The sequence below is a fragment of the Haliotis rubra genome, unplaced genomic scaffold (assembly GCF_003918875.1).
Source record: "Haliotis rubra isolate DU_JTF1 unplaced genomic scaffold, ASM391887v1 Scf1836, whole genome shotgun sequence".
NCBI lineage: Eukaryota > Metazoa > Mollusca > Gastropoda > Lepetellida > Haliotidae > Haliotis > Haliotis rubra.
Genome location: NW_025765821.1, coordinates 6361 through 34199, shown reverse-complemented (window position 1 = coordinate 34199; position 27839 = coordinate 6361). Strand labels below are relative to the sequence as shown.

General features: G+C 42.4%; 1 long non-coding RNA gene across 1 annotated transcript; it reads left to right on the top strand.

Moving 5' to 3' along the window:
* The first annotated feature begins 1113 nt into the window (after positions 1 to 1113).
* Positions 1114 to 17648, top strand: LOC124273743. The gene is made up of 4 exons (XR_006897727.1): positions 1114 to 1158; positions 8930 to 8996; positions 16448 to 16726; positions 17281 to 17648. It is a non-coding gene; the product is annotated as an uncharacterized LOC124273743 (long non-coding RNA).
* The last annotated feature ends 10191 nt before the right edge of the window (positions 17649 to 27839 follow it).

Genomic DNA, 27839 nt, shown 5'->3' with positions numbered 1-27839 from the left:
GGTGATATTTTGAGCCATTGAGCAATCTAACGAATATTTCTTCATGGTGGACTAAGAAGTGAACTTGACGTATTACTTGATGCCTGTCGGACCTGTAAATAGTTGGAGATTTTATGGCTTAGTGCAAGAGTAAGCTGAGTTTTGTGTTAAGTGCATGAGCTTGTAAAATTATCACAACGCATTTTCAATTTTTGTTTGCTCGTGTTTAGAAACTAGGCCTTTGTTATTTTTTGTTTCTGTTTTGGATTGAAATGTTCAGCTTCGGTTGGTCTCTTGAATTTTGTTTTTAAACCTGAAATGATTCACCTGTAAATTTGCCATAATTCACTGTCACATATGTTCTTTCTCAAAACCCCATCTATTTCTGTCAGTTATTAGTCAAACTTTCACATATGTCCTTGCTACGGACTGAGTCTTGACTTTGCGTTCAAAATGGCATTTGTTGCAACCTTGATGCGTTATCATTTCAACAAAGTAAAATCTATTACTAAAGTGGAAATATTATTAAGAACGGTTAAAGTCTCATATGCATCCTTACTCGCAAGAGGTACTCTGTAACTTCACCAAGCCAGCGCACAAGGCCAGCTATTGCGTCTAAATGTATTGTGATGTGATGTTGTTAACAATTGTATTTTAGAATTGACTACGTTTACAGATCAAAACAAATCACAACAAAAGTTTACTTACACTGATGGTCTTCTCGTTGCATGTGATGTAATGCGAGGGGAAGGCAATATCTGACTCCCCTTATATACCCAAGAAAAAGTCAAGACATTTCCATGATAAGCTTTCTTGATCACGCTTCACAGTATCGGATTATCGGAGATGACTGTGAGGCTAAGTCTAAATATAACTCCACTTTCCCCTCACTGAATATCACATTGAACAAACAGTCGAAACATTGTTGCACAACGTATTGCACCGTGAAATAACAGCACAATGTAAAGACAGATTTCAGAATGCACTGAGCATGTTAAGGTGACCCCAGTGAAGTGGTGTATTGACATCGATTGAAAATACCCTACTGACAAGCTTTCCTCTCAGATCGTGTCTGGCCGGCACTACAATACACACGCTAGTTTTCATATGGGTGGTTAGGTTGATTGTGGACTGGGTGTGATTGCAGAACGTAGTGAGGACAGGGTTTCCTTTAACACTGTGAGTATTTAGTTTAAGATTGTGTTTGTAAGAATGTGACCCAAATTGTGGCAAGTGTTATGTGCAGTGGTGTGTTTAAACTCCGCAGTTGAATTGCACCAAGGCACACTTTCGTTAATAACATCACCCTTTACAGGCCCGAGTTAAACTGTTAAGAATGTCAGAAGATGTACTTCTCCCTTCAACATGTACCAACATCTCGCTGTGACTTCTTTGAGCAGCATTTAGAAGTTGTTGTGATGATCAATGAGGAGAATTCTATGGATATGTGTTGTAACCAGAGGTAATTAGCACGAAAAAAAGACGTCCATTTTGTTTTTTGTGACGTCATCAATCCATTGTCTCGTGTTTGAGTCTGTTTTTAGAATAGTAACAGGATACATTCAGACTGTGACTCAAATTACTATTTCTAGACTCAGGTGGGTAATATAAGGTCCCCAAAGTGTTTGAAATTCTTTCTCCTCTCAGTCGCCAGAAAGATCGCACAGATCTTGGCTCTACTGGTTCTGTTGCTTGCTTACCTTGAAGACAGAAAATAGAAGCAGTTCATCGTGATATTCTCAGGAAGAATCACTCTGGACTGGTGAAAGCTAATGTCTTAATATTAGTGGCAATGAAGGCTGAAATTATTCGAAAACCTCACGCCTCTTGTGACTGGGTTGTCTATCTTGCCTAGACGTGGTCCCAAGCTTACACTCCCTTCTGCAAAGCTTTTGAGGAATGCAGAGAGATACAAGGTATGAAATTGTTGTGTCTCGACCCTCCTGATCCTACTGACAAGCCGGAGCTACAGGGTCCTCGTTGTCATTTGGACTTGGAAGCTGATGTATGTGGACACCAAGACCTGAGTATGGACAGTACCCCTCATCTGATTACAGCTCAAACGAGAACGGTTGAATTCCTTTCAGTCTTGGCCTGTGCAGATGAAATAGACTCCCTAGTTAAATGGCCCAGGCAGGATTTGTAATACTTAATCAGAGGTGACGCGTACAAGTGTTTTAATGTGGTCTCGTTCTCAAGAATTGGGAAGTAGATGATGACCCCTGGGTCGAACATGAAGGCTGGTCTCCGGACTGTGTGTATTTGGCCTGGTGGGAATACCTCTTAAAGATGTGGTGCTCTTGGGTAGTCATGTGGATTTACATTTGTAATTAAGTAAGTGATATAAAATACTACATATTTTTATTTGTGAATATTGACAATAAATCAATATTTTTTTGAGAGTATATTTGCATTGATTGTCTATGTATAGTCTTTTGTTCATGTATAAATAGAGGTTTGCTCAAATACTAATCTCATTGAGATTCCAACCACAATAGGAGTAAGAATTTGTTGTCTAGGATTTATGGCTAGGTACGTGTTGAAACATTACGAGTTTTGAAGGTTCATGTGAATGTATCAAGACATTGAGGAGATTCGACAAGACAACTTAGAAATGAACAGAGAACAGATTCTTGCCATCAATATTATCATCAATAGAAAATTAAAGGGAAGATTACCAGTGACTTGATTTGAACGACATAATTTCCTGAGGAAAAATGATCTAGCGGTGTTATGAAGATTAGTTCACCTCTTATGGACTACAGATGGTACTTGGAAGACTCTTTTCGCCAGTTACATGTCTATTGTAACATTCATTTGATCATGGAGATGATGCCATTCAAAATGCCTGATTGTTGGATAAAGCTAAGAAATTTTGATCTAAATACACCCGTCTTAACAACCCAGGTTTAGTTAGCCATTCCGTGGTAAGTGTATAATGATCTCAAATGATCTCAAACATCCTGGTTTTCATTACGTTAAAATGGACTTGATATTATATGTTACAAACCAATGGTCAAGTTGATCCCAATTATTCTGTTATAAGAGGTTGTAAAGAACAGGTATGTTATCTGTCGATAGAATCCTGGAACTGTATGATCTGGAATGGCTTAAAATCTTGGAAGAACGACAAAGAGAAAGAAGAATAAGGATATTTTGTTGTTGATACAAGGAACCTAAAATTGACTTTGTTACCCCACCCAGCATGTGGTCGTACAGGCTATGATTCAGGAAAAGCGGGAGCAAGGTATAAAAGAGGCATCTAAAGCCGTAAAAATCATTTCCTCCCAGAGTCACATGAAGAAACGGAAGACGAATGTTTAGATAAAACCAACTAGTAGACAGGTTTGCCATCATTTTGTCTCTAACCATCATGTAGTCAATAACATGCCCCGTGTGCTATCAGACTTTTGCCAGGACAATACGTTGGTACACAGAGACAGAAACATCAACAACTCTCTCCTCCTCATTGCATGGCCCTCCCCTTCATCAGCGCTGAGTTGCCAGTAGCTGTCGGCACCAAAAAAGTCTCCTCACACCTGCACGCCATCTAAACGAGCTGCAACCACATTCATCAGAAAGGGCTATCGAGTCTTTGAAAGATCATTCACCGTGATCGTGTCACGGCCAGCCTCCTGTAGGAAACCTAACTTAGTGAAGCAGATTCTAGAATGAATGAACATTAACCTTATCCTGAACATACAGTACAACCAGAAATTATTGAGAATATAAAGATTGTAATTTTATATATATTTTTTCACTTATTACTCACGTATTAAATGTGAATATTAGCAGAACATAACTCCAGATTCAAAGACAGGTGAACAGTTAGTATTTTGTCAAGAAACCATGGGAAGCAATGCAGGCTTCAATGCGGCGGGGCATACTACTGATCAAAAGTTAGAAAGTCGTGGTTCATGCTGTCCCAATATCGGACCACCTCTTCTTTCATTTCAGCAATATTTGTCAGATTTTTTATTGACACTTTTCTTCATAAGTCCCTAAACATTTTTCTATTGGATTTGGGTCAGGGCTATAAGCAGCCAATCTAATAATGTCATATTTTGGGTCCAGAAACCAGGCCTGTGAATGCTTTGAACGATGTTTTGGGTCGTTGTCCTGCTGGAAAATCCAAAATTTCCATAGAACACGTGAGCAGATGGAAGTACATGTCCCTCGAGAGATATCTGTGTACCGCTCATTGTTCATATTCCCTTCAAATACACAGAGGGTGTTGCCCCAACACAGATATGCCACCCACACTTTAAGTATATGATATAAGTAACATCGAAGAGCATACTACAGTAATATGTGAGAATTAACGAGGCATGGTTTATGCTATGTGAGTGTATCATTACACGTGGCGTTTGAATGTACCGTATAATCAACGTGTGTAAGTAACGCGTAACTCTATGATGAATGTCAGATTTCGGTTGACCGTGCGTTAGTAACGTGACACTTGTATATAGTATATACAGTACGATGTGTGAGAGTGTAAGTAATGTGACACTTGTATACACAGTTCGATGAACGTGATTGTAAGTAATGTGACACTTGTATTCACAGTACGATGAGCGTGTGTGTAAGTAATGTGACACTTGTATATACAGTACGATGTAAGTGAGTGAGTAATGTGACACTTGTATATACAGTACGATGTAAGTGTGTGAGTAATGTGACACTAGTATACACAGTACGATGTAAGTGTGTGAGTGAAGTGACACTTGTATACACAGTACGATGAACGTGTGTGTAAGTAATGTGACACTTGTATACACAGTACGATGAACGTGTGTGTAAGTAACGTGACACTTGTATATACAGTACGATGAACGTGTGTGTAAGTAACGTGACACTTGTATATACAGTACGATGTAAGTGTGTAAGTAATGTGACACTTGTATATACAGTACGATGTAAGTGTGTGAGTAATGTGACACTTGTATACACAGTACGATGTAAGTGTGTAAGTAACGTGACACTTGTATATACAGTACGATGAACGTGCGTGTAAGTAATGTGACACTTGTATATACAGTACGATGAACGTGTGTGTAAGTAACGTGACACTTGTATATACAGTACGATGAACGTGTGTGTAAGTAACGTGACACTTGTATATACAGTACGATGTAAGTGTGTAAGTAATGTGACACTTGTATATACAATTACGATGTAAGTGTGTGAGTAATGTGACACTTGTATACACAGTACGATGTAAGTGTGTAAGTAATGTGACACTTGTATACACAGTACGATGATCGTGTGTGTAAGTAATGTGACACTTGTATACACAGTACGATGAACGTGTGTGTAAGTAACGTGACACTTGTATATACAGTACGATGAACGTGTGTGTAAGTAACGTGACACTTGTATATACAGTACGATGTAAGTGTGTAAGTAATGTGACACTTGTATACACAGTACAATGAACGTGTGTGTAAGTAACGTGACACTTGTATATACAGTACGATGTAAGTGTGTAAGTAATGTGACACTTGTATATACATTACGATGAACGTGTGTGTAAGTAACGTGACACTTGTATATACAGTACGATGAACGTGTGTGTAAGTAATGTGAGACTTGTATATACAGTACGATGAACGTGTGTGTAAAGTAAAAGTGATACTTGTATATACAGTACGATGTAAGTGGGTAGGTAACGTGACACTTGTGTACACATTACGATGATCGTGTGTGTAAGTAACGTGACACTTGTATATACAGTACGATGAACGTGCGTGTAAGTAACGTGACACTTGTATACACAGTACGATGAACGTGTGTGTAAGTAATGTGACACTTGTATACACAGTACGATGAACGTGTGTGTAAGTAATGTCACACTTTTATATATATATTAACTACACTGCTGTACAAATCCCAATACCCGTTCAACCATCTATAGAAATTCACTGACCGTGAAGTAGCTGACAATCAGTATTTTTGTATATAGGAATCATATATTTGTGATAGAAATGTCTACAGATTTGGGTTGTCACGGCTAATTTATGCACTACTACATAATACACATTCTATTGTGTTTCGTTGTTTCTGCAAATGCTGCCGAAGGAAAGACTTTACGTATACCAGACTTAATGTGGTGTGATGTCACACATTGTGTAATGAGGTCATTGCTTCTGGACCATTCTTCACCAGTGTAATGAGGGTCAGTGGCCTGTGTAATGAAGTCACACACATCTACATAATTAGGTCACACAGGTGTTTGAATAAGAGGCCAAGTGTATCATAAAAACAAAACAAACAAACCAATAATGACCATCTTTTTCAGCTATTTACTCTCTCTGCAGCATCTATAATGTTTGCTTTTAAGAGTGGGAGGCATGCTTGTCAAGTAGGGCTGTTAAAGTCCTATTATAGGGTTTAGACTTGATGTGTGCTCTACTCAATAATGAAGTGTCGTTAGAATTTTGTAACTGTGTACATGATAGGTCCAGATTTGTTAAGTAGTTGAAGACACTGCTTTCAAAGATATCTTTGTTAAAGGATGCTGGACCTATGGTCTTCCCTATGTGTCTAGTTTAGGCCTGACTTGATCACAAAACACATCGATTGGATCTGATACAGCGTGGTCTTCCACTTTCAGAGACGACACGATATCACTGGAGGTTTCATTGGTACCAAGGTCGAGTGTATAGCCGCATTTATGAATTGCTTGAAATACATGCGATTGAAGACATAAAGTGTACAACAACTATATGTCCTCAGGTCTGCCAACATGGATGTTGACCTCACCAATTATTAGAAGGTGTTCGTTTGAGCATTCTGACAAATCCATTAGCTTAGAGAGATCACTGAGTATTGAAATATTTGATGCAGATTTTGTCTTAAAGGTAGGAGTGAGGCGACTAACAGGATCACGCAGTCAGACTCACTGTCTTGGTTGATATATCTCAATTGCGTAGATCGTTGCTCATGATGTTGATCACTGGATTGTCTGGTCCAGACTCGATTATTTACAGACCGCTATGATATAGCTGGAATACTGCTGAAACAACAGCCTGCCAACCAGCCAACCCCAAATGAATCCTGTGAACTTAAGGTATTTCACAAACAGTGAAATTGCCTTGAAATCGAAACTGTTGTCACTCAATAATAATGCATCTGAAATATATTACTGATGAAAAGGAAACAAGTTTGACAATAGACAATAGATATCCAGGGCTTTTGAAGCCATTGCGATAATGTGACAAAATTGCACAATTTCCATTAGTTAAGTTTCGCGAAATTTGTATCGGGGAGAGTTGCATTTTGACATGAAAACATCAAACCTCAGTTAACCAACGACCACTTAATCCAAAAGACTTAGCTCCTTCTGTACGGACGTGTGAAGGCGCATTTGTATGAGTGGTGAAACTGTTCGATCATCAATAATCTTAGATCATGATACGATCTTTTTAAACTTGAAATTGGGCAGTTACTGTAGTTGATAACAGCGAACCGCCTGAGGCGATAGGGGTAACATTGTGCCCTCATTCATAAGTCGGAGCCTTGAAGTATTTCAGTGAGTGATTGACTTCCAGGAATCACGTTTTCCTTTTCTCACAAGCAACTTAGGATCATACACTGGACAATCATCATCTGCATGCACATCCAAAATTTGGTCAAAGTCAGGTGGCTGAAGTGTGTTTGGGTGGGGCTAGAAATCGTGTACAGATCCCAATACACAACCAAGAGCACGTTTTTGACAACGTGTTTTCAGTATTACCTCCTATGGCAACCTGAAAACGATCATCTTAATTCCAAGATGCCAAACGGTTGGATAGATCGATCCTTCTTGTATCCTGATCGAAATTGTTCGCCACACTAAATATGGAAGCTATTGTGTCAACACTTACGGAGATACATGTTGTTTTATGTTTCTACATGTTTCAATCCAGTGTGGTTGCCAAACGACGCAGTTGTTCATAAGCATCTAAGAGCATGAAATGTTCAGGGTCTGATAGTGATGCTTATTGCTATTGTTTAGACTTCCAGGGCAGATCCTTCTGGGTTACTGATTGTGGAAGATGTCTATCCCTCCAAACTGTCAAATTGTCTTTAAACACCTTCAATCCAATATGGTCCCGAAATCAGGTGAATTTGCATACGACCAAGAACAGAAACTGTTCAGAATCCAAAGAATCCAAAGACGACATCAGAACAAGCTTGTTCCAGTCTTTGACCTGTCAAGTCTCCTTTGGAACAAATCGTGAGGAAGTCTTTGAAAGGGTTTGAAGAGAACTTTGACCCAGAAGTAGGACTACAATATGGCGGCCATTGAAGGCACTTGTGGGCACTTTTTGTGCTCAGTGTGCAGAGTAGTTCCTGGATACAAAGTATGTAAGCTCTGGAGCTGATAGTGCGAGTTCAGCACATTTTGCGAGACAAGCCATCAGAAAACTGATGAAAAACAACAGCAATTTGGAAGCCATTGCAGTTTTTGGTATTACTGGTATTGAAGTAGATTTTCTGGAATTAATTTTGAATTATCATAGTCCTTGAGTCTAGACCCTTGAGATTTTCCCTGACACCCTTTCTTCATGGCCAGGGGCACCTCCTTCATGATTTTTTTAAAGGCGTCTGACCAGTGGTTCTTGAGTTCTACTTGGAAAAAACCTGAGCATTGAACCCTAAATATTTTATTAAAATATTATTTAGAAATTCTTTTCATACGCTAACAGCCTTTGCAATTGTTACTTTGGGTTGTGGAAATATCTTAACTTACAGGAGACAGAAGTTTGAATGATGTATAACCATTTCTGCGTGTGTATAGACTAATCGAAAATCCCATTGATCGAACCGACAATGTGACATCATCGATATATACATTGTCGCTTAGGCGCACAATTGTTTACAGACGCGTCCACAATATCAAGGCAACCTATTGCGACCCTGAAAATGTCATGTCGTACTTTGTAACTCGTGCAATATATCATTGCAGATGGAAGATGAAGGAGCAGTATACCACTTCAATATGCTGATACTGAGCCAGCTATCGACTATCCTGAGTGAGTTTGTCGGTTGAAAATATATCTGTTAAACAGTCACATGTTGTGAAGGAACTCTTTAAAAAAAAAAAAAACTTTAAAAATGAAAAGAAAACTATATTTTCCTAGTTAGCGGTTCAGCAGATTTGAACCCACACTCTTTCCCTTTGTTTTTAGCAAGCTGGTAGCTCAAGTTGGTAGTTTTAGAGTTATCTCCTTTACAAAAACACATGTGAAAACATCAGAAATTCTTCATGGTCATCAATCTGGCTATATCCAAGTCAATCACTATCATGTTAGTAATTATTCTTCCCATCTCATCAATGTAATGTTATTTTCTATCATTTAAAGCCTAAATCAGGTCAGATTATCTGTTATTTTATCAATAAAAACCATATTTTTCACCATTTGAGCTGCTAGTCATTCTAATGTTTATTTTGTTTCTTACAGTAAATGACCCTCTCCGGAGGTTCTGTGAAGTTCCCAAAACTGAATAAAACTCCACAGTAATTTAAGGATAAAAGCTTTGTTGGAAAACAAGCCAGAAATCATGGCCAGCAATGTCAAAACAGAGTCAAATGAAGATACAGCAGTTATGCCAAATAAACATCTTGTCAAGCTCACAGAAAGGGACAGGCAGCATATGATGCTCGAGTTCAGTACTATTGTGATAAACTGTTGAAACTAAGACAGGATATTGAGAAAATTGCCAATACATCCCCAGAATTTGAGAAAGATGTCCCCTTTTAAAGAAATTGTTCATGGAACATGAGGATGTGTGGTGTGACTTTGAAAACTATCTGCAAGGTATGAGAACTATTGATAGTGAACATGAGCTTTCCACACAGTGGCTATTCTCCAGGAAATTGACCGACACTGTGTAAGAAATAATACAAACTGTCAAGTCTGCCCAAGTAGATACACAGCCACAGCGCAACTATGAATCAGATACATCATCGCAGAGAAGCTTTTTGTTCAGTAGGACATGACATAACTGATGATTTAATCTGCCACAAGACCAAGGCAGAGCAGCTAAAAGGTTAAAATAGAGTATGCTGAGAAGGAAGCCATTCTCAAACAAGAGCAGGCTGCTCTTCAGACTAAGCTGGAGTTGCTTAGCCTGAAGGGACAGTACCACGAGGAAGAGGCTGCAGCCAGGACCATCGAACAAATCATGGACTCCAGTATCGATGAATCCAGTCTTGACTTCTCAGACACTGACTCTATCACAACGAAACCGATGAGCGAACCCCGGATTCCATCATGCGAAGTTCCGATGCAATCATACCAAGCTTCGACACCATTGCACCAAACTCCCACCTCAAGTCGCGTTCTCAATCTAAACCCACTGGCCCAACCATATCACCCCCAACAGCCAACATACATGAATATGTGTGTGGACTTTCAAAAGTTCATGGTTAGGAAAGATCTACTATCTCGAGGGTTGTAAAGTTCACAGACAGTCCAGAAGACTACGATGCCTGGAAGTCGACGTTCACAAATATCATCACGGAACTAGAGATAGAAGCACCCAACGAGATTGATCTCCTCATTAAGTGGCTGGGTCCAAGATCCTCTACTCATGCGCGGAGCATTAAGAGTGCCAATGCTCGCGACCCCCAGCGGGGAGTCGATCAAGTGTGGGAGACTCAATGAAATATATGGGTCACCAGAGAATATAAAGCTGCCCTTGATAAGAAGGTAATGAACTTCAGGGAACTGAACGATAGAGAGAATGACAGGCTGTATGATCTGCTTGACATTGTCCAGGAAATCGAGTCATACATGTGTGATACAAGGTATGCAAACCTGTTGTCCTACTACAACTGCTCAGTAGGCATAAACCCTTTAGTGGAAAAACTACCTAGGAATATCAAGGACAAATGGGTAACACAGGCATTCAACTACAAGCAGAACCATAAAGTTGCGTTTCCCCATTTTCATTCTTAGTGAACTTTATCAAGAACATGGCCAAAATGAGGAACGATCCAGGGTTCGTAACCACCACTCAACCCTCAGGTCAAATGCACAGCAGTACACGCCTCGTCGACCGATCGGTCAAGTCAAAGCGGTGAAGACAGAGCTGAAAAGTAACCAGGACAAACCTGATGAGGAGGACACCTACAAATACACAATAGTGTGTCCGTATCATGGAACTAGGCACTACCTCAACGCCTGTCGTGAATTTCGACGAAGCCGTTTGTCGAAAGGAAAGACTTTTTCAGAACCAGGGTCTGTGTATGAGGTGCTGTGGACCTTTCAAGCATGAGACTTGTACAGCAAAGGTAAAGTGCTATGTCTGTGGGACCTCGGCTCATCCAACGGCATTCCACGTAGAGAAAAAAATCAAGTGGGACTAAACAGGGTGAGGCCAGTAGTGCACATATTGACAGATCACAGAGAAACCCACCACCTAAACACAGTACAGAGGCTAAACAAGCAGAAGTCAAATGTACTCAGGTCTGTGGGTAAGCAAACTCTACGAGCAAGTCTTGTGGCAAAACAATACTGGTCAATATCCATCCATGTGGTCAGCCAGATAAAAGTGTCAGGATGTATGCTATAATTGACGATCAGAGTAATCAGACACTCGCACGATCAAAATTCTTTGACATGTTTGAGAGAGAGAGGTAACGATGTCGAGTACACACTATCATCATGTTCAGGATCCGTCACAGTTTGTGGTAGGTCAGCCCATGGGTATGCAATCAAGTCAGCGAATGGAAACACACAGCTGGATCTACCAACCATCATAGAATGTGAGGATATTCCGAATGTCCGCAACGAGATCCCTACACCTGATGTCGCACGTCATCACATCCACATGAAGTCCATTGCTCAGGACATACCAGTTATAGACAATGACGCTGAAATCCTCCTCCTTATTGGTCGAGATCCGCCTAGCGCACATCATGTGATTGATCAACGAATCGGTGAAGCGAACTCCCCATTTGCACAGAAGCTCACATTAGGATGGACTATTATAGGTGAGGTGTGCCTTGGTGCAGTTCATCAGACAAAAGTGAACGTCAACAAGATTTACGCTTTAAAGACGGGTAGACCTTCACTGATGAATCCATGCCCCTACGACATCACAGTCTCGGAGATATCTGATCAGGACACTCTAGAAATCTTCAAGAAAACCCCAGCAGATAATCAACCAGGCCTCTCGCGAGAAGACAGAGAATTCATGGTGCTTATGGAAGAAGGTATGAGAAAACAGACTCCGGTAATTGGACCGCCCCTCTTCCCTTCAGGGAGGGACGAAAGAAACTGCCTGACAATCACTCTCAAGCTGAGAGGAGAGCTAGGACATTGCACAACAGCATGTTGATGAATGAGACAAAACGTGAACACATGTTAACCTTCATGGAGAAAATCATCAAACGTGGACATGCTGAGAAAGCCCCATCTAGGGTCAAAGGTGAAGAGGCATGGTACCTTCCCCTTATTTGGCGTGTACAATACAGAGGAAACCCGGCCAAATTCGAGGTGTTTTCGACTCCTCTGCCAAACAGGATGGCATATCGTTGAACAGCGTCTTAATGTCCGGCCCGGATTTAACAAACAACCTCCTCGGAGTCCTAATGAGGTTTCTACGCCATGACGTTGCAATCACTGCAGACATTGAACAAATGTTTTACGCCTTCAAAATTGACGAGGAACATAGCAGGTACCTGAGGTTTCTGTGGTATGAGGATAACGACTTTACCAAACCTCTCATCGAATACCATATGACTGCTCATGTGTTTGGGAATTCACCCTCTCCTGCAGTGGCCACATATGGTCTGAGAAAATCCGTTGAGCATGCTGCGCCAGACGTCAAACAGTTTGTCAAACTCTTTACGTCGACGATGGTTTGACGTCTCTTCCAGATGTTGAGTCCGCGACCTCTCTCCTAGCGTACTCAGCAGAAGTTGAAACAGGAAGGAATCTGCGACTCCACAAGATTGCATCAAACAAACCTGAACTCCTCAAACGATTCAACAATGAAGACCTGGCCCAGGATCTGAAGGATATCAAACTGGAAAATGAATCAGCACCTCTCCAGAAGAGTCTTGGACTATACTGGGACATCAGCTTAGACTCTTTCACTTTTCGTGCAGATACTGAAATCCGACAATACTCACGGAGGGGGGTACTTTCCACCATCAACAGCTTGTACAACCCATTTGGCTTTGCATCGCCTGCATTGCTGAAAGGGTAGACTTCTACTCAGAGACCTGTTTACTACCACAACAGGATGGGATGATCCTCTTCCCCGAAACCGAAGACAGGAGTGGGAGCAGTGGAGAGACTCACTAAGAGCCCTAGACAGCATCTCAATTGGACGGAAGTATGCAGATCTCGACTCATCAGGAGAGCCAATGAGAGATACAGATCTTCTCTGATGCCTCTAAAGGTGCCATATCAGCTGTGGCATACCTCAAGATATACAATGTAGCTGGTGAAAGCAGATACACTTTCCTTCTTGGAAAGTCAAAGGTAGCTCCGCAACATGGACACACGATACCTAGACTTGAACTTTGTGCCGCCTTATTGGCAACAGAAATAGGACAGATCATCGAGAAGGAGTTAGACATTCCTGCGTCAGACATGAGGTTCTACACAGACAGTCAAGTTGTGCTTGGGTACCTCCATAATCATTCACGAAGGTTCTATGTCTACGTGGCGAACAGGGTTGACAAGATTATGGACTTTACAAAACCCTGGCAGTGGGCATACGTCTCAACTGATATGAACCCAGCTGATGAAGGTACCAGAGGTGTAATTCCAAGGAGTATGCAAGGCAGTGCGTGGTTAAATGGACCAAAAAGTGTAAAACTGACGAACACATCACAGTACCCACTTGTGCAGCCAGAGGAGGACAAGGAGGTAAAACCGGTCATTGTGCTCTCCACATCCGTGAGCCATCCATCATTCTCTCAACATTATGAGAAGTTCTCCTCATGGACCAGCCTCGTTAGGAGTGTAGCCTACCTCAAACATGTCGCACGATCATTCTCTGGTGCCACAGAGTGTCGTGGGTGGCACATGTAAACTCTGGCAAATCCCTGGAATCATCAAAGAAACTGAACACACTATTATTCGTCAAGCACAGATGGATATGCATGCTTCAGAAATCCAATGCCTCCAAGCTGGCAAGAATCTTCCAAAATCCAGTCCGATCAGAGCCTTGTCACCAATACTAGATGAGAATGATATGCTACGCGTTGGAGGACGCCTCGGGAAATGCTTAAAGATGGATGTTTCAGAGACAAACCCTACCATCTCTGCCCAAAGGACATCATGTCACAACCCTCATCATTCGCCACTACCATGCCAACGTCAAACACCAAGGTAGGCACTTTACAGAGGGTGCAGTCCGTTCTGGAGGTTTCTGGGTCATAGGCGGCAAGAGGATGATAGCCTCTATTGTTCGCAAATGCATACCATGTAGAAGACTACGTGGAAAACTTGAGTGGCAGAAAATGAGTAATTTGCCACTCTGACAGACTGAAAGTTTGTCCACCATTTTCGTACGTTGGGGTGGATGCCTTTGGTCCCTGGGAGATAGTTGCACGACGGACAAGAGGTGGTCTTGCGAATGCCAAACGATGGGCTGTGCTGTTCACATGTCTTGTCTCCAGAGCGGTACATGTTGAGATTTTGGAAGAACTAAGCACATCCTCATTCATCAATGCACTGCGGAGATTTAATCTAATTGCGAGGACCAGTACTTCAGTACAGATCTGACCGCGGCACCAACTTTATTTGAGAAGTGCAACGAACTTGGGAATCAACGAAGTGCTTGTTGAAAAGCCTACATTCAAAACGTTTCTTTGTGACAGTTTGTCAACTTGGATTTTCAATGCGCCACACCCAGCCACATGGGTGGAGTGTGGCAAAGAATGATCGGAGTCACGCGACGCATCTTGGACTCAATGTTGATGGACCTTTCAAGCAAACATCTCACCCATGAGGTCCTGAGTACCTTCCTGGCTGAAGTCACGGCAATAATTAACTCCAGGCCAATAACGAGGGAGTTTCATCGGACCCTGTAGCACCGGAAATCCTCACTCCGTCCGCACTCCTCACACAGAAATCGTCAAGCTTCCATATGCCTATGCCAGAGGTGACCCTCCAGGAAGCTTACAGAAGCCAATGGAAATGTGTTCAGCACCTGGCAGAAATCTTCTGGAGTAAGTGGAGATCACAATTCCTTCTAAATCTCGAAACAAGACCAAAGTGGCAAATACAGAGACCAAATCTCGTGCAAGGAGACCTTTGTCTTGTTGAAAGAAACCAGTCCCCAGATACGCCTGGCCAATGGCATTGGTTGATCAAACTTTCCCAAGCGACGATGGTATGGTGCGGAAGGTCGAAGTTGCCGTCATCTCGAAGGGCAAGAGGATCAAGTATATCAGACCAATTACAGACTGCGTGCTACTCATTTCAACCCAATGACTGTAATACTCACTTCAATCTCCTGTGATGTTATCCAACAACTGTAAAGTTCCATAGTGATTTTGATGATATCCATCAACATCAGGAGGGGAGTGTGAAGGAACTCTTTAAAAAAACAACAAAACTTTAAAAAAATGAAAAGAAAACTATATTTTCCTAGTAAGCGGGTTCAGCAGATTTGAACCCACACTCTTTCCCTTTGTTTTAGCAAGCTGGTAGCTCAAGTTGGTAGTTTTAGAGTTATCTCCCTTTACAAAACACATGTGAAAACATCAGAAATTCTTCATGGTCATCAATCTGGCTATATCCAAGTCAATCACTATCATGTTAGTAATTATTCTTCCCATCTCATCAATGTAATGTTATTTTCTATCATTTAAAGCCTAAATCAGGTCAGATTATCTGTTATTTTATCAATAAACCATATTTTCACCATTTGAGCTGCTAGTCATTCTAATGTTTATTTTGTTTCTTACAGTAAATGACCCTCTCCGGAGGTTCTGTGAAGTTCCCAAAACTGAATAAAACTCCACAGTAATTTAAGGATAAAAGCTTTGTTGGAAAACAAGCCAGAAATCATGGCCAGCAATGTCAAAACAGAGTCAAATGAAGATACAGCAGTTATGCCAAATAAACATCTTGTCAAGCTCACAGAAAAGGGACAGGCAGCATATGATGCTCGAGTTCAGTACTATTGTGATAAACTGTTGAAACTAAGACAGGATATTGAGAAAATTGCCAATACATCCCAAATTTGAGAAAGATGTCCCCTTTTAAAGAAATTGTTCATGGAACATGAGGATGTGTGTGCTGCTAGTCATTCTAATGTTTATTTTTTGTTTCTTACAGTAAATTACCCTCTCCGGAGGTTCTGTGAAGTTCCCAAAACTGAATAAAACTCTGAAAACACCACACATGTACTTTTGTAATTATAACTACACCAGTTCTTGAAATATCAATGAGGAAAATAATGATCGTATGTATGACGTTTCCTGGCTTACATATTTGTTTATACTATGTTGCAGTTCTGAGTGCCGGAAGTGAACCACTATGTCCACCGGGAAGATACGGAGACGATTGTGACTTAAACTGTTTCTAAACACTGCGACATATATCCTGCTGAAGGCGTTGTATACTGTGGCAAGACCAGTGGACACTGTCTTGAAGGATGTATTCCAGGCTGGTATGAGTGACACTTGCAACAAACAGTGCAGCAAGAACTGTGTAAACAACACCTGTAATCACCAAGATGGAGCGCGTGCACATTGGGATGTAAAGCTGGCAAGACAGGAACCTTTGTGAAGGTATGAATAAAACAAAGGTAAATGTAGCTGAACATATGAAATATGTGTACCCCATTCTCAAAATATCTAAGTATCTGTATGAATATTTTTGTTATCCATTTTGTTTTGTTTTCTTTCTGTAGAGATCACTGGATTGTCTGGTCCAGACTCGATTATTAATAGACCGCCGCCATATAAGCTCGAATATCGCTGAGGCGGCGTAAAAACAAAACTCACTCACTCATTTGTCTGTACAACACACTTGCCAATACACTTGCCATTTACAGTTCGTTTTTCTTTAAATAGAGTAGTTATGTAAAAGTTAATCTGTTAAAGTTTATCTGTTTATCTATACCTCACTCTGTCATGGACTTGGCACGTTTTGTTGATGTGCAGAAAAGGCTTGTCAGTATCCTTTTTATTGTTGAATTAACGAAAAGGGAAGTGCAGTTCAGATAAATTGAACGAACTACATGAGTGTCTTTTTCAGTACTGTGAAAATTACCTACCTTTTTTATATTTTTGAGAATAACCGCCAAAAGTAGTAATACTTTACCAGGATTATCTGTATACAGTTACAGAGAATGGACACGCAAGACAGGCAAAAGACAGCTCAGCACCAAACTGGGCAACAATTGGTTCTGGTGTCACTGCTGTTGTATTGCTATTATTAATACCAATACTAATGGGCGTATGTTATAAACGGTAAGAATGCATATACTAACATATTCCTGACTGTTTGATTAGCAGGCAAATGATAGTCCTAGCCAAAAATAGTTTATGCTCTGAGCGCCTGGGTTCCTTTGAAGTCAAACCCTGTGTGTAGGCTGGGTGTCTAGCATTTGGTATAGAGACAACACAAATCGTCATCTGCATCTGCAAACGTATTGCTTTTTATAAACACCATGTGCCGAAATATGTGTCAACAAAACATATGTTGCAATAGCGAATATTATTGTGTTAGACTGTCTCAAGTATTTTCTGGGAAATCGGTCTTTTTATATAAATGATTGCAAACATTTCCTTATCTTTAAGACCTGTGAAGATCCGGGGTAGAATAGGTCTTCAGCAACCCATTCCTGTCATAAAAGGCGACTATGCTTGTCGTAAGAGGCGACTAACGGGATCGGGTGGTCAGGCTCGCTGACTTGGTTGACACATGTCATCGGTTCCCAATTGCGCAGATCTCTGCTCATGCTGTTGATAACTGGATTGTCTTTTCCAGACTCGATTATTTACAGACCGCCGCCATATAGCTGGAATATTGCTGAGTGCGGCGTACAACTAAACTCACTCACTCACTCACCTTATCTTTAAAATAGCAGAATAGTGCAGTGGCATGTAGTATTTTCTAGTACAAGTATTTAATTTGTTTGATTAGTTTTTTTCTTTCCTTTCCAGTCGACAAAACAATGTAAGTGTGACATTGACATACATTAATACTTGTTTAAATGATATATTATTTAACCTGGAAGGTAAATGCTAACTACTTTTTGTCTATTCATTTGTCTAACCTCAAGCCAAATGTGACCACACTGTCCGGAATTAAAACCCATGATAAAGTATTCACACTGACACTAAAACATTATATGAATGTTATATTCTGGAGATACGAATATATATGAATGACAAATATTCCTCTTTTTGTTTACAAACACCGTCAGAGGATACAGACACGATATTCTTGGATCACTTTTCTTGCTCTATGTAAGAAACTCTAGTCACATTAATGACATTTGTATCCTAGAAACGTCCTGCTTGTTAATGTGTCAGATCAATAAGCACGATGCTGTTTCGGAACTCTTTGATAGTGAAACTTTCCAATTAAAGCATACGGTTGTAACACTTGATACTATGAAACGAAACGTCTCGAGGCGAAATGTAAAATAGCGGTCATTCGCGGACAGGACACCCAGTGTTTTAAAAGGGTTAGTATGTGTTTCCTGTCATACTGTCTTCCTATAGGGTGTATTCCCGCGATGCATCGGCTGCATGAAACCAGGCAGTCATGTCATGGACAGACTGATGTTGTTGAATCTATACACGATTCGTCAAACGCAGGGGTTAATAAATGTCCTAATCAGATGTGGTCGACCGACCATGTAACACCAACCATTCTAGGTAAACGTATTGTTTTATCGACGGGCAGGATACGCCCAACTTTTCGCGAACCCCTGTGGCCGTATGCACATTTCGGGGTAGCTAACGTCGGGCTTAGCTAACGTCATGCGTAACACACTACGTCGGGCTTAGCAGCGCCATGCTCTTACATGTCATGCACAACATCGTCTAAGCCCAGGCGTTACTTCGCCCGGCTGAACGGATTTACGTCGAGGCGCAGTGTGCTATTCTTAGATTTTCGAACGTTTTTACACCGCCGGGAAACGGCGCGAAACAACAACTTCACGGCACATTCGTTGCAGTCGTAATCATGGAAGTACAAAGAAAACCGAGAAAACCCAACTTTGCAGATGGAGAAATGATATATCTTTTGGAGATGTACGGAGACAAAAAGGGTCTTCTCAGCTCCAAACTTTCAAACAATATAACTAATCAGCGTAAACAAGACGTTTCTAGGAAAAATTACAAATCTGATCAACTCGAGATCGTCTGGCATAACCTGGATTTGGATGAAGTAAAGAAAAAGTGGAAGGATCTTTGAAAAAGCTAAGAAAGACATTGCTACTCATAAGAACCAAACAACTGGAGGAGGTCCTCAACACAAAGACTCGGCTTACACGTCCTGGGTTTTAGACATTATCGGTACAGAGTCATCGTCTCTTGTCAGTATGGGGAACATTAATCAATCCAGTTTGTTCATAGTATTGCAAACTTATATCTATCATATCTTCAAATGGTAAAATTTATTGGATTTATTAAATTTTCTCAAGGGCTAAAGGTCTAGTTGAATGGGGTTTTTACATCATAAAGTATATCCTTGTTTGTCTCAAATATATAGATTGTTACAACTCGATAAAATATAAAAAACAACAATACTGTAGATAAACTTTGTCCACTCTATTCAAGGGAGATAATTGGTCCAGCGGTTAGTTATGTCGCCTTCTGTACTGGTGACCCTGGTTCAAAACCCTACAGAAGAACAAACATTTCTATTTTATTTTCTTCTTTGGATATTAATTTTACATTGACTTACACTATGTAGTAATATGTTTTAAAACGTAAATTTTGTCGATCTATAAATTTCAAGGACATGAATGTTTTAATGAATTTAACACCCTCCTTTTAGACAAGGTGAGGTGAGGTGAAATTGGGTTTAACGTCGTGCTTAGAATATTTGGCTCATATGACGACGTGCATGCGTGTGTATGTGTACGTGCGGCTGCTTGTACTAGCCCAGACTTAAGCTGGTTTTATAGTGCTAGCCCACTGAGATACAATGCCACAGTGAAGCATCAATACCCCACTCAGACACAGTATACTGACTCCGAGCTCGACCAGTTCTTGTTGTACCCATTAATGCCGAGCGTCAGGCAGGGACCAACAAGTACCATATTTTAACGGCTTTTGGTATGACGCGGTCGGGGATCGAACCTGTGACCTTCCGCTGTGGCGGACGCTCTAACCACTACACCACGGGGCGGTCCTTTTAGACAAGAGTACGCCTCGTCTCACGAAGCGAAAGGCCACTGATGATGACCTCTACCAGCAGCTGCTAGCTCAGGAGATCAAGAGGGCCAAAGCACAGACCAAGAGAGCACATGTTGAAACTGAGAGAGCAAGGGCGGAGACCATTAAGATTCAACTGGAGATCAAGCTTCTGGAAAGAAGACTTGAACAGCCCGACATTTACACTCTTCCTATTCTTCCTGAGTGTTGAACTGAGATATGCAGACTAAGTAACATGCGCATTCTCAACTGTACTGAACTTTAAAGTGATATGTTTCAACTGCATTTATACCTTACTTTACAGTCACGTTATTACTATGTATATTAATGTTAGTTACAGTAAAATATCTTTTATGTAATATTCAACAATAGTGTTGCAGTGTAGTGTTGCAATGGAATCGACGCTTTATCACGCAGAAGCATCTCTCAATATAGTTTCTTGTTGATGCTTGTGCATAGTTATAACGTTCCTCAAGTCTTGATCTTGGATTCCTGACTGGTGTCATCAGCCGGGTGCGAGGAGGGTAGGCACTGTCCCCGAGAATGATGCCGTCTTTTGTCTGTTTTCAAAATCAACAAACATTTGACTCTCCCTTAGCATCTGCGAGAGTCATGAACAGAGCCGGGCCACTTTACAACGCTGTTTAACACTCTCAGGCTTGGATCACATACACCTTGAACATTTGTAGAGTGGTACCCTTTTCTGTTGACATAATTATATTCTTGTTCTTTTGGAGCCTGGATCCTAACATGTGTTCCGTCCACACACCCTACTACACCTGGAAACCCTGCCATATTGTAAAAACTGTCTTTCAGTGCTACGAGTTCGTAGTAGGGAAAGTAGATCACCTCTAATTGTATCCACTATCTTGAAAATGTCAATTATCTTGAATCTAAATCTTCTGTACAGATCAAGGTCGTCGTATATTTCTAAAGGGTTTGACCTATCTCTAAATATACGGTTTCTGTAGAACTGTCGTCTGCGATATCGGTGTACGACTGCCGCCATTACAGGGCTACGCCTGGCTTACGCCTGCTGGGTAGGTGGCGTAAATATAGAGCGCTACGCCTGGCGTAACTTTAGTTACGTCTATGATATGCATACCGGTTTAACGTTACGCCCGGGCGCACATTTTACTTTACACCCGGACTAGAATTTACGCCCGACATATGCATATGGCCACTGGTATCAGCACTATTTCATAGTAATTCATAAACACATCAATTTATAAATTTACATTTGTGAAAAGTCGCATTTTTCTGCTCGCTACTAGATATACTCATGATATAGTCACAATTGTACAATAGACTCTGATTTTAGCATAGTTTTCTTAAGAAAGTGGAAGGGTTTTGTCGTTTTTATTTAATTATAAATCGAAACGAGTAGTAGATATAATGATTGTCCGGGACCAGTTCCAACAAAGTTCTCTACAAAGCCTTATTCCCCAAATAAGGCTTTGGTCGGACCCTTAGCTCTTGCTACCATTACCCCTACTACTTAAAAGTAGTAAAATGTCCCCGGCAGCCACAATTCCCCAAAGGGAGAAATAGAAATGTATTGCGCTTCCTCCCAAGGGGAATTGTGTCTCTCACCGTGAGAGAACCTCACATCACACAAAGTTGTGACGGCGGGATACGAACCCCACATGTACAGCTTGCGCAGACTATACATAATGGGGTCGCACCACTCAACCGACTGAGCTACTGCGGACTTAGCTGAAGTAGGTCAGTTTAACGGGTATTGCATCATTGCATCATCGCTATGCCGTGTTGACAGGAGGTAACACTGTGCCGTACGGTACGATCAATAATTCTTCTCTTACAAACCCTCTGCCTGGCCCATCCCTCAAGTAGTACAAGTTCGGCTCGTCTGCTTTGATGTCCACTTTATCTATGTTGTAAGTTTTGACTGACCATATAGGATCGGTGGCTCGCTTACGACTATCACCCTCGTGTTCCCCAGGCTGGTATAGATACCTCACTAGGGCCCTATCTGGTATCTGTTTCTCCTTCCCACGCAATGGAGCAGCCGACTCTGACACTATTGATTTTAGTTTGATAGCGTCTGCCGGTTTCTTGCCGGTGAGACGGGTGACTTCATGGTTGATTGCCGAGACCACCTTGGGTAACCTCACGACCCATTCAGTCGATCGTTTTCCCGGATTGGCCATCTCCCTCGCATACTGATGGCCGAATAAGCGCTCAGCCAAAGTCCTATTAAATCTCTCAACTATGGCTTGGCTGCGATGGGCTCCGGCCGTGCCACGCCTGACCTTTGTATCGTGTTTGGCTAGCAGTTGTGACACGGCACCCATGAACTCCCGCCCGGGGTCAACTTGCAGCTCTGTTGGCCACGTCAGCGGACTGCGTTTGTATATGCGTTCGAATCCTCTGGCTACCTGGACCGAATCTTCGCGGTCAAGGGCTCGGCTTCCTTGTAGCGACTGGCTACGTCCACGACAGTTAAGGCATACTTGTACCTCTTGTCGTGGGTAGGAACAGTAGGTCTGCCTGGTGAACGCTATTAGGTATGTTAATACCGAATTTCCTTCTAGGCACGTAGCGTGGTGGCGGCAAATAGATCTGCCATAGGGCTTGTTTTCAAGCCACGCTTTGGCCTCCTCCGGCAGCAGTACTCGCGCCATTTTAGCCAGCTTATCTACAGCGCTAGCTCCTTTCCAGTACCCACGCGGGCTATAGTAAATAGCCTCAAACTTTCTCTGGTTCCGTTCTTGGTTCAATTTTCTCATGCCCATACGCGTACGTGTTTATCCCATCAATAGCTATCCAACGTTTAGTGTCCATAGGCGACAGGGACGTCTTGTTTATAGTCAGTCCGTATATCTTATGCCCATCACTTCTAAGTGTGTTCATTTTATGTCTAAAGGTACGGGTCTTGAACAGGGCTTCCTTGAATCTGGCGTGTTTGATGTGTTGTTTCACCACGTACTTCTTAACACCCTTAGCCTTCCGGATCTCACTATTGTCGGCTTTCAGTATGGAGTACATCTTAGGTCTCAACCCTATGTACTCGGCTATGGGCGTGCCAGCACACTCGTCCTTCATCTTACCTAGGACCTTTTTATTTACCGTGCTGTGTATGGCATGGTCCTTGGGGTAGTCGCTGGTGTCGTACAAATCGAGGTGTTTTTTCATGTCATCGTACACGTCCTCGGTTCGAATCTCCATCAGCAGGGAATCCGTGTCAGTGTACAGCACTTCACACCTGTCGTCGTACTGTTTCTTGAGCTCGTTGTAGTAAAAGTCGTACATCAGGTGTTTGGATAAATCGAGGATGCTCATCCCCACGTAAACAGGCCGGTTGAATTTTATGTGACTTTTCTTCATGTGTAGGGCAACTAGGTCATCGGTGAATATCTTGCTACGGTTGAATGCCGGACTGGCTATCAGTCTCCTGAGCTTGTCTTCCTCATTCGACCGAACCAGCTTCACGGTCACGCGTTTCCTCAGGTTCTCCATAGTCTTACCGAACACCGAGTTGTTCATGAGCTTGTAGAGATTTTTCTCAAAGTCACTGGTGGCAAGCTTTCGGAGGTCTGTGTTCATTCTGATGTAAGGCTCCATCCATGGGCTCTGGTTGAACACGAGCACCCTGTGTATTTTGGTCAGCCTCATACCCAACGACAGGTACAGCTGTAGGTTGCGATAGTGAACGATGTACTTGGTCTTATTCATTAAGTTGGGCACGAGTTTTTCAACGTCTGTCACACGCCCACCTAACAAGTTATGTTGGTACTCAGACATCCAGTCTAGGTTAACCCTCATACGTTCGGGGGCCAGGGGGTAACTGTTGTGTGATGTGTGTAATGCCTTGGGGTACTCCAAGTCAACCTCGAGGATATAACCTTTGTTCGAATCTGGTGCGATGCTCATAACATCGACCTCCTGTGACGCCCATTCGAATCCCCCTGTGGGTAGATACTGGCTCATGGCCCAGCCGTACAGGTTGTTGGCGTCGAGGTAGAGAATGTGATTGGTTGGCTTGCTTGGGTCGTAGCCCTTCACGTATTGATTATTTGCCTTCGCGTATCGTTTGGTTGCCATGGAGATCCCACCTCGCAAGCCTTTCTCAATGAATAGGTGCATGTCATAATCCGTAAGCAATTCCAACTTAACTCCGGTCTTTTTAAGCAAGGCATCCCACGACAGACCTGGGGTGGTGTAATACCATGCGGGGTCGAGTTTATACTGCTTGAAACATGTCCGCCTAAACGTCTCAAACACGTCGGCTAACAGCAGTACATCTGTCCTCAAGTACAGGTCGTAAGAACCTGGGTGACTATCACAACCCAGTTTATTCCATACATTAATAGCGTGCGAGTAATCGTCTTGGGATATTTCCGAGTCGGTCAGATTGCTGTAAAATTCTCTGATGGGGGGTAGTCTGGTCTCGGCGAACTTGGGCCAACTATCCATGTACTCATAGGGGTACACACCCTTCCTCATAAGCAGGGGTCTAGTCTCGGCGTCTGTGTATCGATCGGTAATAGGGAAGGTATCGTTGGCCTTGACCAGACTGTCTAGTGACGACAGTAGAAATTGAAACGAGTCAATGAACCTAAGGCCGTTTAAGCTGAAGGAGATGTATCTCTCCATGTTGTTGGGAATGCACGTTATATTGCCATCGATTTTCGCGATGGCCTGCATGATTAAGTGAGAGTCGTACCCTCTCAAGTTGTGAAAGACAACGGGGATGTTTATTGTCTTGGGGATGATTCTAAGCTTGAGGTTACACGCGCTGTGAGCGGCGCCTCTATACTTACCGGTTACGTGACAGTGATCTCTCACGGAATCACCATTCAGTGGTGAGTCGCACACGTGACAATTAGTGCTACAGGCGTGAGCTAGCCGGTCGGCTCGGGTCATACGCATGGGAGCGATTGTATACAGTGCGTTCCTAATAATTTTTTCTTCCTCCTGCAAACACTTAAGAAACCTTTCAGCCGCGTCGGGACCCCTGTACACTACCGGAGCTTTCGTTTCCCCGTCACATCGGACGACCACGTATCCAAACCCACAGGCTTCATGCTCCTGTGTTTTGAGTGTGCAGCTCTCACCTGTGGGTAGAGCATTGGGGATTTGACCAAGGCTTCAAAGTCGGCGTAGATGACATAAGGCACAGACATTTGGTTCTTGTGGTTGTCGAATTTTAGGATATTGTCACCTTCCTTAGGCATGTCAACTCGTATGGCCGTCTGCCCCACACCTTGGCAATCCTCCCGGTGGGATTCTAATAAATCAGCTCGGCTGAAACCGTGCAGGCATCGCACACAAAAGTGTTTTTTCCCAACGTGTTTCGACTGGTCGTGCAACAACCGGCTGAGATGTTTTATCCACGTGTAGTGATACTTTTCACCTCGTTGGATCATGAATATATTGATAACTTGGCGACCCTTCTCCCCCAACACTGGGCTGACCCTGTGTACTATTGTTGTGTTGCCTTCATGCCCAAAGACGTTATAAGCTAGATTATTCTGTTTTTCTACTTTAGTGATCTGGGATATGGGGGTTGGTTCATCTATACCATCCCAGTTGAGCCCATCATCTTGGGGATAGCTAGAAAGCCTGTCTGAATGAGTGTCAGCTGGAAACAAGGCTGACCTGGTAGCTACCCTCAGGCAATCGTCTCCTCTATTCTTAACGTTTACCATGGCCTGTTTTTTCCTATAGTAGGGGGGCAAGTCTAGGTATGACCCGCCTCTGAACGGCATCGTAGTTAGCTATGTCTAGATAGACATTATCGATTTTATCTACAGCCCACCCGGACCCCAAGTGTGTGTAGCGTTCTAGGTATTCTCGTATCTGCTGAAAACTGGTATCGATTGATGCGTCTATGGTCTCTATATGGGTCACGACTTCTTGTTTACCTCTGAAGTAAGGCTGAACGTACTCAGTGACCCCAGTGGGGGTTCCCCACGTTCTTATCGAGCGACATTTTAACTGTGATCTGAAACTTGATACTTCCAAGACTGTTTAGTTCCTGGTTTATTTTATCAGCTATCAGAGGCTTGATATCTGTAATGTCTATGTTCCTATCAACATGCATGCTTAAGCCTCTCAAATAGTTGCCTACAGCGCGCTCAGTGCGCACGAACTGTAGGTCGATAGCTCTATTCTGCTGTAATAGTTCTACAAGCTGTGGTTTCCTCATACGGGAATACCCACCTAACCCCAAATCGCGAACCTCGGCTTTCAATTGTTTTACAGTGGGGAGCTGAACGGGGCATGTGATAACAATGCGACTAACCCGGCTCTCCCCAGGTTTGAATAACCCGTGAGCCCAAGCTGTTTTGCTTGAGCTTTTAATTGTTTTACTGTGGGAGGGGCTTCTAAACCTAGTAATCTCAACAAGGCTGGCTTCCGCATTCGAGAATACCCGATCACACCTCTCTGTCTTGCGATATGCTTAAGCTCGCGTATAGTAGTCATAATTGCGTACACACCTAAGAGAATCAATGTCTAATTGGACCACAGTAAAGGGAGGTAACTCCTCCAACCTTGATAAAAAATATAGTGAGGCTGTTTCAATCCAGTACTTACACTGTTGGATATAGTATTCCTTGAAATTGTGCAGGTATTCCTGTATCTGGTGTTGAGTCGTGATGTCCCCTCAATTGGGGTCTATCCTGAGAAGTCGCCTACGTTCTTTTATGTAGGCCTTTTTATTCTCGTAGATGAGGTGATGTCTGACTACGTTCGCTCCGTGAGCTTTACATAGACAGTAGTGCCCTTTAACCCCTATGCCACACACAGAACACGAGTAGTTAGGGCTTCCCATGTGGAAACAACAGTATCCCCAGTCCTACATTTCTTACCACAGGGTTCTTTCTTCCCCATAAGTATGTATTCGCATCGGTATGGAGCAGGTCTCATGTTTAGCATACTTATATTAGTACTTTAGTCTAATTGTTTTGCAACCAACGCAGTCGCCGCTATACCCAGCGCTATGAAGACCAGTTCACGGTCCATTTGTCCCTTTGGATGGTGTGTAGTACTGAGCGAGTAAGGGTTTATTGAGTGGTTCCAATCATTTACCAGTTAATAGGTAGTATTCTCTCGCTGCGTCAGTCGACATCGGTGGAATGTTTGAACAGCATGGTTTTCACGCCTGAGTTGTTCGTTAATGTAATCGATCCTCTGGAGGCGTTTTTAGCGTACTCGGATTGTGCGGCCTGTAATTTCTCAATAGCGAGATCGTGCCGTTTCTTTCTTCCCTGTATTTCAGCCGCGTGTGACTCTCGTAGTTTCGAGAAGAGGAAATTATTCCCGAAAAATGCCAGGGCATTCACTAACGCACCACCGACCATCATAGCTATCGTGGCCATCCTATATTTACTTCATAATATTTTCAGGTATTATCCCTTGTTTTACTAGGATGTCTTTTGTGGCCATCGCCATACCAAGGTTCATTATGAGCATACCCATATCCTGCAGGTTGAAATCTTAGCTTGATAGTAGGTTGTTTAAGCACCATTTTGGTCAACCG